Consider the following 14,376-nt stretch of genomic DNA (forward strand, 5'->3'; position numbering starts at 1 on the left):
TGCACCAATTAATGTATATTTTATTTTTGAATCATATAACTGTAAAAGTAGCTAACAGAAGAAAAATGAAACAGTCAATGCTTCCATAAAAGTTGATGAAAATGTAAAATGAAATATAATAAAAAGAAAACTTAATTTTAATTCTACATATTGTTATAATAACATAAGAAAATAAAGAGTGATTTGAGGAAGCATTTACTATTTTAAAGACTTTAATTTGTGCTAATTGAAAATATCGGATATTTCCGAATTCTGCTCAAAACTTACTAACATTGCTAAATATTAGTTACAAAAGTTCCTGAGCAGAATTCAGATTAGAGTTAATTCTCCCTCGACGAACAAATAGAAAATTTGTACACATTTGGTTTTATTGCAATTCTACGGTTGCACAGAAAGTAAATGTAATTGAAGTACAGTGCAAAAGTTGCTCAAAATCATTGCTTGATCGTTTTCATTGTCATTCAAATTAATAATAAACTTTTAAATTTGAAATAACTGATTAGTAAAGTTATTTTGTAATATTGAACAATTAATGGTAGGAATTTTTATTCCTATTTAAAAAAAATTAAATATGAACATCATTTTTAAGTACCTTTTTCTTTGACCCGGATAGTTCAGAAATAGCAACTTAATTTTGCAAGAATTAACTCCTTCAGTAAAATGTTTGACCATGTTTATGTAAATAAAGTAAGTAGATGCAGCAGACTCCAGCATATGTCTAATATTTTCACATAAACAAAAAGTATTCAATAATGAACTAACAATTATTGTCAAAGAAAAATAATAAGATCTATTTCACAAAATTGGCATTCATTATAATAAATGTGGAAACAAACTACACTCAAACCTAGTTTTGTGTGGTAGATAGGGACCGCATAAAAAAATTCACTCAAAACTTCACTATTAGCTACAAAAAAATGCTTTCGTAACACAGTCTCACTTGAAAATAACCCAAAACTTACGAAACAACTGTAGGAAATTTTTCTTTAAACAAATTCAAGACACTTTTCACTTCAGAGTTCCCCGTACCTACCACTTTTTGTGGCTTAACCAGTTAGATGGGAACCTGAAGACAGCTCTGCTTTTGCAACTACTTTGAATCTCGCCAACCATTTAAATCCGCTTTTAAAATATACATCAGAGAACGATTCATCACTTAAAAATACTACCGAGCACTTGTTTTATAGACAAGTTAGTCAATTGAGTCACAATTTGATTGAAATTTTCATGTACCACAAAGAAAAAGGATCCCACAGAAACAGGTTTGAGTGTACTGCAAATAAAGTTGTTAAGTTTTTCTTTTTTAAAATGGATGTAATGTAGGTGACAATGAACAAAGAATAATCTGAAAATCATTTATTATTGATGCAAATGTAGGTTGCACTTACTGCAATGAAATAATGGACAAGCAGTTAGCTGTCTAGTACATATGTTTGAAAACTAAAACACATAAAAAAATACTTCCACTTACCATAATGAAAGGAAAATTTAAAAAGTTGAAAATGATTATTAAACCCTTTGCATTTTGGCTTAACTTTTGACATCACTTTTTAGCTCTGTGTTGTCTTAGTTTTTATAAAAAATAAAAACATTTATTTTTATTTATAAACAAATAAATATTCCAAACATAGTGCAAAAGAACTTACAGCTTACTTTACATGTTTTTCCCCTCACCTTTAAATTTCCAAATTCTTCAACATTATTAAATTTTAATCTATTTGATATCACTTTTAATAGACGAAAGAGTATGAACACTTAATTTTTTTGTGCAAAAGAGATGATGTGGAACAATTTATAATTTGTTTTAAGGTTGAAAAGGAACATTCACTAGAACAGTTTGATACCAGGGTTGGCTTTCTGCCGGCAGAAACTAGTTTTTGCCATGCCAGTGGCAGAAACTGGTTATAACCGGTAAAAACCAGCAGGAACTGGCAAAAACTTAAGTGTCTTAACTCAAGTAATTAGTAAATGATATTTGTTTAAGTCAACTAAAAAATGAAACATGATTTCATCATTTAAAAAAATAAAATCCATTGCTAGTGCCCTTGATTTAGTTCAGAAAGGGAACTTTTCAATTGCAGAGGCTCGTAGTATTTGGATTAATTTATCAAAGGATAAAAAATCATACGGGGGTGCTTAGGAAAGAGGAGGGACATACAGAATTAAACGGGCATTACTGATTTAAATTTGCTTACTTATATGCTTCCTCTAAATTGTTTGTGATTGAAATTATCATGTCATGTGCTTCAAGAAGAAAGTGCCAGAATTTTACTTGCCTAGAATTTTGTACCTAATGTCACAGCTTTGCAAAACAAATTAGCCCCATTACTCAAAACGTATTTTTCTAGTCAAATTTTTACCACAACCCCAGTTTCCAGTTATGCAATATATAAAAGTTTCACAAACATTGCTTGCTCCTTGATGCATTGTCTGCTAGCTCTTCTGTTTCAAGAATATTCTAAAATTTCTCATTTGTGCATATTAAATTGAAAACCTGTTTAGATTTTTGAAACCATCTTTTCAAAGAGACAATTTCAGGGTCCCAACAATGTAACATTTGATTTTGCATTGGGATAATTTTGTAATAAAATTACAGTGCTTCGGTTAACAATTAATTATTTTATCCATGCATTTTCTGTTGTATATCAAGAATTAAATTTTCATTTTGCGAGTTTTTGCCAGTTTCTGCCGCAAACGTGGCAGAAAGTGGTTTTTGCCATGCCGGTTTTAACCGGTTTCTACCGGTGGTTTTAACCGCCTCGGCAGAAACTTGCCAACCCTGTTTGATACAGGCAACGGTATAAATAGAATTATTTGTAAAGCAAATGGACAATTCCATGGTACTGGACCTAGAATTTGCACAACATTTATCAATAAAAGTTCAGATTTTCTAGATAAACAGAGCCATTTTTTTTTTTTTTTGCTCAATACTTATGCATGTAGAAACAATTCAAAAATCTACGAAATTTCTAGAAAAAAGTTCTAACTTGAAATATGAAAAACGTCATGGTGTTGAACATACATTCAATAGATTCTTCACATGTCACGTCAAAAATAAGGGTTTGGCACAAAAAATTCAACACTGGTGTAAAATCATAGTTAATCAAAGCATCTTGGTTTTATTCGAATTTGGATACATTTCTTGTACTTTATCAGATAGAACTTCAATTATTTCCGTAACAATGGTTGACGATAAATAGTTTACACTACCTTTACTGCCATTTAATCGTACATGCTCAGCTGAAAATAGACCATGGAACTTAATTCTCATTCCGTAATGAGTCAAAAGTCTTATGATCATCAAAACGCAAGTCCGTGTAGAGAAATGAACTTGGTAGCATAAAACTAGTCCGTAAAACCTTCTTTCAGATTTCTAAAAGTTTACTTGATTATTGTCATTAAAATTAGGTGTTATAGAGCATTGTGAAAAGGAATGCAGTTTTCCAGTAGAAATTTGAATTTTCACGGAAAGTTTTTCTCATGATACATTCTCACTTTTTCCCAGATTTTTTTTTTAGAGTTCCTGCCACATCCACAATGTAGAATCATGAAAATAAAACTCCTGGAATCTTCATCATATATTGATCCAGTGTTTTCAAAGTCAAATATCGATCCAGAATTTACTCCAGTTTCAAATGTTAGTTCAGAATTCTCAATGTTCGACGCAATTTAGAATGTCACTGTTCGATTATGATTTCGAGTTTTGAAAACATAATGTCGATCCAAAATTTTCAGTTTCACATCGTTTCAGCAATTTCTTCAATGTTAGATATCTACCCAGAATTTTATTCAGCATTTAATATTTCTTCAAAAAATTTTTGCCTTATTTCATTACTTTTATTTTGGAAGACAAAGTTCATCACTGCAAAGGAAAGCTTTCTCATTGAGTTGCTCCAATAACGCTTTTCTCTTTCGCTTTTTGAAATTTTAGAGTGGATTAGACATAGTTAAAAAAATTCACTGATGAGAATGATAAAATATCATTTAAGAAATGAAGGCAACAATAAAATTTTAAGGAAAGTATCTCCGATATTCGGACAAAAGCATTTACCATGTGCAGCGGCGAGGAAGAGCAACAAAACACAAAATGTGCAGACAAAGTTGAAGTTTCTTTTTCGCCGGTTTTTAAAAAAATACAAATGCGTTTAAAGTGAACTCAAATATCTCCATTTTTTGAGGACTCTCTCTACGTTCAAAATTTGTTTTAGCATTCTAAAACAGTTTGTGGAGCTTCAGGTAATCAGGCTCAGTGTTTAATTGCTCACTTAGGAAAATGAATCATTTTTCAGATTTGTTTCAAAATCGGTTGAACATCAAAGAGCCATCTTCCGCCCAATATTGGCTTTCCAGAGTTTGACCAATTTTTTGCCAATATTGTCTCACAGTCTAAATACAATAATGGTTGCGCATTGTTAAGCCAATATTGGGACAAGATTGTATGTCAATCTAAGTACAATATTGCTAATGCAATGAGATGCCAATATTGGCACAAGATTATCTGCCAATCTAAGTACAATATTGTTAATGCAATGGGAAGCCAATATTGGCTTAACATTGCAAAAATCGTGCCAATATTGGCGAAGACATTGCCAACGTGAACAATCTCACGCCAATATTGAGCCAAGATAAAATGCTACTTGGGCTCACACAAGAACACCTTCACCTTCCTGATTAACTGCCACTGTTAAAAATTTCACTGAAAAAATGGTTAAATAACAGTTTATTTTATTGTCATTTTACCGTATTCAGCCTCAACAGTCAAATAACCATAAAAAAGATGATTTTCAAACCATTAATCGAAAGAAAAACAGTATTTTCACCGTATTTTGCAAAAGTGGTTATTTCACCATAAAGTTGAGCCAATCGGATCGACTGACAGCCAATAGGAATTCAGCGCGCGCAACGCCATCTTATGCGGATCCGGAAATGGAAAAGCGAGGGTGATGATACATGATAGCAAGCATGGCGGCCTGTATTGGAAAGGTAAATACATTTTTCATTTATTAGATTTTTAGTTAGTTATTTGTTGTGTACTTAATGTTATCCCTACTAACACTTATTTTAAGAGCTAAAACGCACTTATAACATATAAATGAGTGCCACTGCACCTATTCTTTTCTTACTTTAGATTATACATATACGTAAGCAATGTTGAATGTTGAATGCATTTACAGTAGTAAATTTGAAACTTTGACTCTTCCCTCTCTATTTCCCTGAGTTTATTATCCCTTCCAGGGAAAATACTGTTAAAGTTGCAAAAAACAATTATTTTTTAGGAATTGTACCATATTTTGCGAAATACTGAGTATTTAGCCGAGAATTACAATCGTATACGGTTGAAAATTGTCTTCCATATTGCATGTAGTATGATATGTGTCGAATTTGGTTAGTTTATCTGCAATTCTGCATAAATTTAAATTCCTTTATTTATTTGAAAATCTACTGCTTCAGATGTATGATTTTACAGCGTACAATCATGGTAATGTTATGTAAATAAATCTTGCAGGAAACCAAATGTTTCTGCACCATGACTAAAACTTTGATCACTGTGATTAATTAAATTAGATTGCTTTTTAGCAATATTTATTATATTGTAAATCAACTTTTAGATATTTGAAGTATGAAAAATCAGTAATAAGCTGACTTTTCATATTTATGACCACTTAATATCATGATGTCTTATTTTTTTACTTTTTCTGTTTTATGTATAAGGGGCATTCCAAGGTATTTTTGACATTTATATAGAGTCCGTAACATGACCTTTTTTGCCATAACTTTTTAATTTACTGTTTGTTTAGCATATTATTTTATTTTGATCTTTTCCTACAAACACACCAGCTCAAATTAAAATAATTTGCAAATCAAACGGTAAATTAAAAAGTTTTGGCAAAAAAAGGTCACGTTATGGACTCTACATAATGTCAAAAATACCGTGGAATGCCCCATAAATGAGTAAGTAAGAGTAAAGTTAATGTAATATGTCGTAAGATTTAAGAAATAATTTATTAGGTAACGGATAAACTAAAACCCCCACTTATACGAATTTAAAAAATCCTCCCGGAACCAAATACTTCCACTTAGACGCAAGTATTCAAGTTCCCAGCTTAATCGAATAATATTGTTTAGCTTTCCCAATATTTTTGCAGAGAAAATTTTCGAATAAATTAAGTAAGAACTAGGGTTTAAGCCGAGTTCAAAACTTTTTTAGCAAAAAAGCTAAAATGTGAAAAAAAAGCTTTAGCGAAATGCTAAAACATCCAAAGTTAATGAATATCTTTAGAGACGTACCAAGTAGCACTTTGGCCGAGTAGTCGAGTACCGAGTACTCGGCCTTTCATTTCTCGGCCGAGTACCGAGTTACCGAATACTCGGCCTTTCACTACTCGGCCGAGTTACCAAGTACCAATTATATTTTAAGAAGAACCACCGACATATGTGATGAATTTTGAACTTATTGGAATAGTAGTGTAGACCTCCTTGTGTTCATATAATAGTTTTTAAAACTAAATTCCTGCTGAATGTTAATTACGTATTAATTTTAAAAAATTTTTATGTCAAAAATTTAAAAAAAAAATGTTTTTAAAATTTAAAATAAATAAATGAAAGGTATGATTAATCAAGTTGGAATTAAAACAAATTATACCAATCTCTTATAGTTCTAGTCCGCCAAACATAAATAATTTTTTAAAGCAAATAAAACAAATGTGCAGGAATACTGCAGACACGTGTTTCTGCATTATAAGGAACGTCTTTTTCAGTGCATAAAATGTGAGCTAAAGAATGCAAAGACATTCGACAGAAGAATCCGACTTTTGGCGGATGCCTTTAAATCCACAAGCTCACATTTTGTGCATTGAAAAAGGAATTCCTTGTAATGCCAAAACACGTGTCTGCACTGTGCTTTTAACATTGTTTTATTCCCATTTATTTTTTAAGCAAAGGTATTTTTATATTTCTTATAACTAATTTTTGTTTGTAGAAAAAAATCCATTTTTAATATAAAAATTCCATATTTTCCACTCTTACTTTTTTTGCACCATTTTTAATAAAGTTTTATTAAATTTGGGGACATTAAAATAAAGACTAATTCCATTGAAGCATTACAAACCTCATTATTCTCAAAATTTAAATTTGACTTGTAAATGATTGCAGAAAATTATATATGCTTGCGCTGTTTTATAAATTTTAATATCTGTCTCGGACAATATTCAATTTTTTGCAACTACTCGGTATTGGCCGAGTATCTGATTAAAATTGGGCCGAGTACGAGTACTCTGCAAATTGGCCGAGTAGGCCGAGTACCGAGTAGTTACCGAGTACTCGGTAGGTCTCCAAATATCTTTCCATAAGGCAAATTATGGGGAAGGTATTTCTTTCTAAATGCCTCAATGCGTTTCCCCTGCAATTGCAAATTAAATTCCAAATTTAATTTGAAATGAAAAAAATTTAGAATTAATGCAACTGCAAGCAGAAACACTGGGAAGTACAATTATTGACGTAAAATATAAATTCATATTTTTTTGGCCAACAATGGGGGGGGGGGGGGCATTTATATTTTGTCAAAACATTTCCACTGACTCTAATTTCTTTTGTCGTTCCCATTGCAAAAACCAACGCAGTTATAAGTTAATAACACAGAAAAATATTTACCCTTTTAAGATGAGTATAAATTGCTAAATACGTCCTGACCTCTTTTTGTGGTGGATAGGGACCACATTAAAAAACTCGCATAAAAGAGTTCGTTCGTTTTATGAATAACTTCGTCCATTTTATAAATACTTCCCAATCTCAAGCTTCAAAAATTTTCATATTATGACATATTATTTATGTAACGCTTACTCATTTTGTGTGTAATGGATTACTGGGAGTATACCCTCAGAAAAATTGGTAGGAACATCACTGATTCAAATAACAATCAACAGCAAACAGAAGACCAATTACGTCAAATGTATTTCATTTTAGCAGTAATTGGTTTTAAGCATGTTCAAATTATGAGGCTCTGTTGTTTTTAAGTAATTGGCCGAAATACTTATAATTAATGTCCTATAATTTTCAAAATCTCATGACTCCGAGCAATGCCATGAGAGCTGTGTATGCACAGTTAAAAAGGTAATTAAAAAAAAGGAATTATTAAAAATCAGTTTTGCTATCTAATTTTTCTTTTGTATTTGTATTACAAACAGATGAAGCATTTTAAAATTATGAAAATTATGCTTATGTTTTTAATCCTTATGTGACTTACTATTGTTTTTCTTTTCACCTAATAGACATACATAGTAAGATCTGGAGAATTTGTGGACAGTTGATGGCATTGCGGTCAACACATCAATTAGAATTGACAGTTACAGATACTTATTGATACATTTGCAAACTTTAAGAGGTACTAAGTATTTTCATTTTTGATTTGTTTTTTGTTTCCAAATAGTCTATTTCTGGATATCTGTTTGACAATCTTGTAAATGCCTAAAAATTTACTATTATTAATCTTTGAATTAAATATTGAATAGTTAATATCCAAGTGTTTCTTTGTAATATATTATTAATCACCTATTTAATTAATTTTTGAAATTATATATTTTTAAACACTTAATATTACAAAGTTTTTTCTGGTTACTCTTTCATATTTAAATGAGTTTGATATTAGGGTTGATGTAATGTGCCGTAAAATTTAAGCAAAGTTGAAAAGCAGCAAAATTTTAATTTAACATCTGAGGCTTTTCTATTACAGGAAAATTACTTTGAATTTGATAATAGTAGTTAGGCTATGGTTTTTGACTGCTGTAACTTTCCTGCATTCCATAAAGAAAGATGTGTTTGTTTACCAATTGTCAGATATTTACATTTGTTTGCTATTTGATAGTAGAATACTAAAATAATTCGCCGAATCAAATATCTGGTTTATCTGCCGAATAGGCAGTATACTGAGTACAGTAAAATGTTATTTTAAAATTTTTATGAACACTTAATATTATGAGTTATTTTTCTGGTTATTGTTTTGTTTTTAAATTATTTAGTAATTTTCAGTAAGTTACTGCCCTAGAGCCAGACCTAACGCAGAAATACATAAAATACACCACCAGCCCATTCCATTCGAGGGCTGCAGTTTCGTGCTTATTAGCACTCATGAGCCCGGATTAGGAAGAGACTGCGCTGGAGGTGGAAAACAACTTAAGGGAGCCAAGAGTGCCAAACAAATTGGTAGCTCATATAGAAGAAGTGTTTGACACTCTTGGCTTCCTTAAGAGGTTTTCCACCTCCAGCTCAGTCACTTCCGATTCTGGATTGAAGAGTGCTCATCAGCACGAAACTGCAGTCCTCGAATGGAATGACTGAGCTATCGGTGTATTTTATAGATTTAGTAATAGAGTAATAATCAGGAGCATGCACAGGGGGGAGGGGAGAGAAAAACACCTGCTAGCCTGAGCATGAAATGTGCCTGAGATTTTTAAAATGAGAGATGAAATATGTGTAGAGGACATAGGAGTAAAGATTATGGAGGAGGGCCAGTAAAAAATATTTGTGACGGGCCCCAAAATTTCTGGGCACGTCCTTGGTAAGGTTAATGAGGTGTGTGATAAGATTTAAGAAAAATTGAAAAAGCAATACAACTTCAGCTAAGTATTTTCTCTTGCATTAAATTTACTTTCAGTGTAATAATACTACTATTAATAAGAATTTGCCTACTATAATTTTCATTCATTGTTTCAAAAAATATATTTTTGGTCTCCATTTGTCAAATATTAATTTTTTTCAATATTCCGTTGCTGAATATTAAAGTACATTCGACCAAACTGAATCTTCGGTGCATCCGTAATTTGAATTATGTCTGTGACAAAGCAAATTTAACTCTAACCAGGAGTTTGCAATTTTTTTTTGAGCAATCACGATTGCTTTCATTTGACTGTTTTTGACGTTCGTTTGATTTTTCCCACCGCCACCCTCTGCACCATCACCGTGGACAGGCGGGCTCCTCACGATGCTGCACCTACAGCAAAAGCCGTCTCCCGGTTGCATCCATGTCCTACACACACGCGCATACATACACAACTACACACACACACGCACACACAAACACATACACACACATACGCATACATACACACACATACACACAACTACCCACACATTCATGCCTGCACACAGACACAAACACATATGCCGACATACACACACATACACACAACTACCCACACATTCCTGCCTGCACACAGGCACAAACACATATGCCTACATACACATACCCCCACACACACCCATATACATACCCCCCCCCCCCACACTTATGCCAGCACACAGACATAAACACACATACCCCGTACACACAAACACCCCTCCCCACACACACACAAACACACATGCCTACATACACACACTCGTGTTTGCGAAAAACATAATTTGAATTCAAGATATCAAAATTCAAATTAATTTTTCTTTTTTTTTTTGCATTAAAAAGTTTAATAGTTATTTTTACATTAAAAAAAAAATCATTCAAGGTAAAACTAAAAATAATTCTTCAATTGAATAGGCTAACTCTTTAGGATATTATATAAATCTAATAACATTCTATCCAAGTAGCAATTTTTTTTTCTGTAGTGATTAATGTTACTTTTATATATTGTTGCGAATAATGCCAAAAATTTGAATATGTAAAATCAGTTTTAAAAATTCAAAATCCAAGTTTTAAAACCATTGGGGAAAAGTTGGATCATTGTTTAAATGTTGTTTTCAAAAATGTCGGGGTTGGGGGGAGGGGGGGTGAGAGAGAGCTTTTTTCAATGGCTTTAAAACTTGGTAACAAAGTTAAGGATCTGAAATGAAATTACTTTATAAATTATTCGAGATTTTTCTTTCGTTGTCATTTGAAGTTATTGGGCATTTTATAGAATATCCTTGTGGACTTAAAAGAGGAATTAATGGTGTCAGTTACAGTTGTATACTCCTCAAACAAAGGACAAAAAAGGTTGTCGGAAGATTAGTATTTAAGTTTCACAAAGTGGGGGCTTTATTTTTTTAGCAGAATAAAAGATCTGTGTATTTTGCTACATTCTTCCTAACGAACCAGTATGTTCTATTGTGTATTGAGGTAAATATTGGAAAAGATGAAGTGATTTTGCTGTTGCATTTAATTTAATGTTAACAGAAACTGATTTTGCAGTTTCAGAATACCATAATATTAGGCTTGTGTTTTACATGGCTAATTTTAATCTATGTTTCAGGTGCTTTGTGGAAATAAATCCAATGCCTGGGTCCAAGACATAAAAGATGATTTTTATTATTTGTAAATGTTGCGATTTGTAATACATTTGTTATGTTGTATATATGTATTTGTAAATTATTTTGTATTGCTCAAATTCTAAAATAAACAAGATCTCCACGTAAGGTTTCTTATTTTTTCTGTGTTTAAAATATTTTCAATAATAGAGAGCTTGGATTAAATTGTCATTTGGGTGGTAAAACTCAGTACCAGCAAATTTTGCATTATTGTCATCTACTGTACTTAAGGTTTTTTTTTTTTTGTACAAGCTTGCTTATTTGGTTGGAACTCGAAAAATAAAGCTCAAGTAAAATGTAAAATTTCAGCATTTCCCTAATGCTGGTATGGAATCCAAAATTTATTTTTTCACATAGCTCAAAAAATCATTTCTGCAGGTATACGTTCCCATAGTAGTACATTCAAATGCATGTGCAATTGCAGATTCTTGCTTTTTTTTTTTTTCATGTTAGTGCACTTGAATGCATAAATGTTTATTGCTGGGTTTTTTACTTGATTTTAGGTCCTTTTTTATCTTTGAAAAAAATTTTAAGAAGGAATTTTTGTTTCGCCATGTCTCATAGAAGCCGACCTTGAAGAACCATTGCTTACCATTTTTTGTGTGAATGATTGGTTAAATATGTATCTCCTTATAAAAACTGAAAGATCCAATCGTTTTGGTTCAGAAATAACAAGTTTTCTGAGCATTTTTTAAAATATTGCATGTTTTTTTTTTCATTTTTGCTGCATATTTTCGTATTTTTAGTGCATATTTCAATCACTTTTTATTGAATATAACCACAGCTCTAATTATACATTAAAAAATAATTATAATCAATCTTGTACTTTGTGTAACAACATGTAAGTACTGCGTAGTGTATCTATTGGGTTTTTACTTATTGATTTTTAAAAAATTGAAGTCGATTAAAATATTCTCTTAATGCCTTTATTTTTAATATTCCGTAACTGTTACAGTTGAAATGGTAAGCCTTAATTCTAAAAGGAAACTCTCTCTCTCTCTTGAATTAATTTCTTACCTGTATTTATAATTTATAGACTAAAGAGATCCATTCATTTAATTAACATACTATAAAACCTGAGCAAATGGGTTAAATTACTGTGAATACTAGTAATTAGGTGCCTATGCACATTTTAAATGGCTACAAAAAGTGTTTCATTAAGAATTTTTTCACGTGCTAATCGTATATGGTTACAATACCGTAAAGTGGTATAGTTACGGTACATCAACTAATTAGTCCTATATGATTACAAAACCGTAAAATGTTACGTTGTGGTATCTTTACGGTTTTTTTGACGTACTAGTGGAATATGGTTACAAACCCGTAAAATGTTGTATTTACGGTTTTTCTCCGTATTTTTGGAATATGGTTACAAACCGTAAATTGTGGTATTTACGGTTTTTCACCGTACTAGCTGTATACGGTTAGAAACCGTAAAATTACATGTTTACGGTTTTTTAACCATTTTAGTTGAAAATGGTTTTGAACCCGTAAATGTGAAGTATCAACCCTAACCGTAAACTTTACGGTTAATCAGACGGACACACTGCTGCCGGTTATTTCACCGTAATTTTAAGATGAAATTTCTAACAGTGTGATCCAAGTTCTTAAGATTAAAGTCCTCATTTTTTTCTTCTATTTACAATCATTCAACAATTCAACCCAAAATGTTGAATTTATTTTCATCTATAAGTAAGACGGTGTTCCAAAACGTTTTGAGCTTATTTATCATTGATTTTACGACGGAAAGCGTAAGTTTATTGTTTTTCGTACGAACAAGAAAATTTCTGCGGGAAGAGGTCCCCTTTAATCCAGCTAATCAGAGAACTTGGTGAACAATTTTAGGTGAAAATTAAATGTAAAATGTTTCATTCAATTTTGCAGAAATTTTTTCAGCGCTCAAATGTGTATTTTTCATAATTTTTTTAACTGTAAACCTCCGATCACGCTTTGTTAACTTTGCCAGTTGACCTTTTCTTACCTTGTTTTCGATTCGATTCTTGTCTTTAAAGCATTTTATAAAGCACTTCACTATAGAATGGTATAAATTAACTAATTTAGAGACATTTCAAACCAATTTATGGCTACTGTGAGGGGAAAAATCAAATTTCGAATCGTGTTTGTTGTTTTCTACGCATACCTGCAATTTTAAAATAATAAGCAGGATATTAGGGAATAAATAAGCAAAAAATTAAAGGCAAATGACTTTGCAGTGTAAAATAATAAAAAAAAACCACATATGATAATTTTAATCATGAATTTATTCGAAAATATTTCAGTGTACGATGACTTTTGTGGCGTATTTTTTCCCTGTCTCATTGTTTTTTGACAAATTTCAAAAATAAAATTCGGGAATATTTTGAAAAGAACTACTGGGTTTTATTCAGAATGGCATAGGAATGGTGTGAACAAAAATTGGACTTTATATTCGAATTCAGTTTTGCGTTATTTTGGTTTTACTACAAAATTTCAAGGTGTACGAACACTTTTGGGAGCCACTGTAGCTATTTCTAAGTCAAAACTGCTTGGAAAAAATGAGAAGATAAATAGTGCCATTTCTAAGCAGATGATTTTTAACAGTGTGTACTTCAAAAATTCAAAAAAAAAAAAAACACAAAATGTTTTATTTACACAAATAATTTTTACATTTGAATTAAACACTATTTTTTATATTTTTGGAGACGAATTTTAATGCATGCAATATACAGTCTGACCACCGATGGGATGGAAAGGCAAATATCCGGTTTAGAGTTGGAAATGGACGCATCTATTAGTTTTCAGGGATGCCAGCTTTTGCAGATGTAGTATGTTAGTCTCTAAAGCAAAGTCACATTGAAATTCGCGAATTGTACCTACATTATTTCGGTCGGTTGTTCAAAGTTTAAAACTTCGTTCACATGTGTATTGCGCCTAATTTCTTTAAAATGCCAGAAGTTTAATGTCTTTCATTCAAAAATAAAGTTTTGGCACTCTGTTCCGTCCTTTAACCTTTTTTTTAACAATCGTTTGGCGCAGTACACTAAAAAAAAAATCCTAATCGTCACTGATTATTTCCATGAAAAGTTTCGTAGTTTTTTATCCACTTCCTAAGTAAATCCAGTACTA

General features: G+C 31.5%; 1 long non-coding RNA gene across 1 annotated transcript; it reads left to right on the forward strand.

Moving 5' to 3' along the window:
- Window positions 1-4,928: 4,928 nt before the first annotated feature.
- LOC129229313 (uncharacterized) lies at window positions 4,929-11,367 on the forward strand. The gene is made up of 3 exons (XR_008581084.1): window positions 4,929-4,983; window positions 8,268-8,380; window positions 11,217-11,367. It is a non-coding gene; the product is annotated as an uncharacterized LOC129229313 (long non-coding RNA).
- Window positions 11,368-14,376: the final 3,009 nt, after the last annotated feature.

The sequence above is a fragment of the Uloborus diversus genome, chromosome 9 (genome assembly GCF_026930045.1).
Source record: "Uloborus diversus isolate 005 chromosome 9, Udiv.v.3.1, whole genome shotgun sequence".
Classification (NCBI taxonomy): Eukaryota; Metazoa; Arthropoda; class Arachnida; order Araneae; family Uloboridae; genus Uloborus; species Uloborus diversus.